We start from the raw sequence: 3,868 nt of genomic DNA on the forward strand, positions 1-3,868 counted from the left end.
ATAGCAGCAATGTCCACAATAGCCAAACTATGGAAAGGACCTAGATGTCCATCAACAAATGAATAGATAAAGAAGAAGTTATATATATATATATATATATATATATTGCAGCCATCAAAAGAAATGAAATCTTGCAATTTGCAATGATGTGGATGGAACTAGAGGGTATTATGCTTAGCAAAATAAGTCAATCTCCCTGATAGGAGGAAGTGGAGATGCAAGGTGGGGGGTTTGGGGGGTAGGAAAAGAAAAAATGGAAGAAGATGGGAACGGGAGGGAGACAAACTATAAAAGACTCAATCTCTAAAAACAGACTGAGGGTTGCTGGGGGGAGGGGGAACATAAGAGGGTGGTGGGGATATGGACATTGGGGAGGGTGTGTGCTATGATGAGTGCTGTGAAATGTGTAAACCTGGCGATTCACAGACCTGTACCCCTGGGGATAAAAGTACATTATATGCTTATAAAAAATTTAAAAATTAAAAAAAAGTGAAATAATTAAAATTGTAGAAAAATTTCTTCAGATAATTGAAGAGGAGGGAATACTTCTTAATTAATTGTATGAGACCAGCACTAAGCTGGTACCAGACAAAAACAATAGGGGAAAAAAGTACCTTCTAATATTTCTCATAAACATAAATACAAAGTGCCTTTAGACAAATTTGGCAAATTAAATCCAGTAATGGATATAAAGGATAATATATTATGACTAAAGTGGTTTATCCTGGGAAAGTAAGACTGGTATAACATTTGAAAATCACACCCACACCCACACATTCATCACAATAGATAGAAATCATTTGACAGATCTTATATTCATTCCAAAAAAAAGTAGGAAATTATCAACCTGACAAAGTCCATTAAAAACAAAGAAAATGACAGTTAGCCTCATGGAAAATCATAAAAGACTGAATACCTTCCCTCTAAGGTTCCAAACATGGCAAAAAATGTCCATGCTCATTTTTTAAATTCAACATTTATATTAAGGCCATAAAAAGAAACAAAAACCATGTAAATTGTAGAAGAAGAACATAAACTATATTTGTATACAACATTGTCATCTTTGAAAAAATCCTAAGGAGATGGAGTTCCTGGATGCCTCAGATCCTGGAGCATGTGACTCTTGATCTTGAGATTGTAAGTTCAAGCCTCACTTTTAAAAAATAATAATAAAATTTTAAAAGAAAAGAAAATCCTAAGGAACTATTTAAAAGATTTTATTTATTTATTTATTTATTTATTTAACAGAGACAGGGAAAGAGAGAAAACACAAGCAGGGGGAACAGCAGGCAGAAGGAGAATACAGGCTCTCCATTTAACAGGGAGCCAGATGTGAAACTTGATCCCAGGACCCTGGGATCATGACCTGACCCAAAGGCAGACATTTAACTGACTGAGCCACTCAGGTGCCCTAAGGAACTATTTTTAAAAAGCTACTATACCTAGGAAGTGAGTTATTGTCATTGAAGTATACAAGGTCAATATAGAAAAAATATAAAAATACTAGCCATAGTAAGGATTCAGAATTTAAAAATCTCTACCAGTCTTAATGGCATTAAAAATATGAAGTTTTTAGAAATAAAATGATGAAAGATGTTGAAAGCTGATAAGGATAAAAACGGCTAAAAAAATTTAAGGAAGACCTAAATAAATGGGGAAATATAGCCTACTCATGGATCAATAACTCAATATTGTTAAGATGCCAATTCCCTCTTATAGATTCAATACAATACCAATAAAAAAGGCTAACAGAATTTTTGTAGAAACTGACAAGCTGAAATGTATATGAAAATAAAAATCTAAAACAGTCAAAACAACTTTGAAAAAGAATAAAGTTGGGGAGGATTTACACTATTTAATTTCCAGCCTTATAAAGCTAGAGTAATCAAGTTGCTATGGTATTGGTATAAAAATAGACAATAGAAGAGGATAGAGAGTTTGTAATTAGAGCCAAACATAATATGGTCAATTGACTTTCACAAAGGATTAATGCAATTCACTGGGGAAAGGGTAAGCTTTCAAATAAATGATGCCAAAACAATTGGATAGCCATATGTGATGTAATGAGCCTCACACTACACACATGCCTTACACTGTTACTTTACGCTGTACACACATTATATACAAAATTAATTCAAAATGAATTGTAGACTTAAGCATAAGAGCTAATTCTTTAGGAGTGCCTGGATGGCGCAGTCAGTTAAGCACTGACTCTTGGTTTCAGCTCGGGTCATGATCAAGGTCATTAGATCAAGCCCCACGTCAGGCTCTGCTCAGCTTGGAATCTGCTTGGGACCTTCTCTCCCCCTCCCTTTGTCCTTCTCTCCCACCCCTGCTTGCTATCTCTTTTTCTCTCTCTCTCTCATAAATAAATAAATAAATAAATAGTTATCACTTTAAAATTTCTAAAGGCAAACATGGGAGAACATCTTCATAACTTTGGGTTTAGCAAAGATTTCTTTAAAAGAGCACCAAAAGCATAAAAGAAAAAACCCTACCGTATTAATTATTTGCTATTATGTAAGAGTTACCTCCAGTCTTAGTGATTTTAAAACAATATACAGTATGACTTTTGTGCGTCAGGAAGCCAGGCATGACTTAGCTGAGTCTTCTGCTTCAGAGTCTCTCATAAGACTGCAATCAAAGCTGTCCATGTGGCTGTGGTTTCATCTGAACGCTCATCTGGGTAACAAGTCACTTTCAAGCTCACTGACATGGTTGTTGGCAGGATTCAGTTTCTCAAGGGTTGTTGAAAAAGTCTAAGTTTCTTGCTGATTATTGGCTAGAGGCCAACATCAGGCCACGTGGGCTTCTCAATAGGAAAGCCCACAACAGAGCAGCCTGTTTCATCAAAGAATGAGAGGAAGCCAGAAAGAAGCTACACACAAGAAGGTGGTCATGGACTTTCATAACAAAATCTTAAAAATGAAGTTCCATCACTTTCCCCTCAAGCTTTTCATTAGAAATAAATCATTAGGTCCAGCTCACACTCAAAAGGCGAGGACACAAGGGCAAAAATGCCAGAAAGTGGAGATCATTAGAAACCATTTCAGAAACTGACTACCACGAAGAACAAATTGGATTTTATAAAAATTAAGAAATTTTGCTCTTCAAAAGCCACTCTTATGGACTGGGGAAAAAAATTGCAAAACATATATCCAATAAAAAATTGGTATCTAAGATATATAAAGAACCCATACAAATCAATGAGAAGATAAACCAATTTTTTTTAAATAGGCAAGGGAAATGTAAATAGTTGCCTCACCAAAGAAGCTATATGGTTGGCAAATAAGTACATGACATAATGCTCAACATCATTGTTCATCAGGGAAATGCAAACGTAAAATCCAATGAGATACCACCATATACCCACTAGAATGTTAAAATTAAGAAGACTGATATTAAGTATCAGTGAATATGTGAAGCACCTGGAACTGTCATACACTGCCACTGGGAACTGAAAATGGTACAATCTCTTGAAGACAGTTGGGAATTTCTTAAAAGTTTATCACAGGGACGCCTGGGTGGCTCAGTTGGTTAAGCAGCTGCCTTCGGCTCAGTTCATGGTCCCAGCGTCCTGGGATCGAGTCCCACATCGGGCTCCTTGCTTGGCGGGGAACCTGCTTCTCCCTCTGCCTCTGCCTGCCATTCTGTCTGCCTGTGCTCGCTCTCTCTCCCTCTCTCTCTGACAAATAAATAAATTTCAAAAAAATAAAATGAATTTAAAAAGATCCATTAAAAAAAAAGAAAGTCGGGGCGCCTGGGTGGCTCAGTGGGTTAAGCTGCTGCCTTCGGCTCAGGTCATGATCTCAGGATCCTGGGATCGAGTCCCACATCGGGCTCTCTGCTCGGCAGGGAGCCTGCTTCC

This window comes from Mustela nigripes, chromosome 14 (genome assembly GCF_022355385.1).
Source record: "Mustela nigripes isolate SB6536 chromosome 14, MUSNIG.SB6536, whole genome shotgun sequence".
Classification (NCBI taxonomy): Eukaryota; Metazoa; Chordata; class Mammalia; order Carnivora; family Mustelidae; genus Mustela; species Mustela nigripes.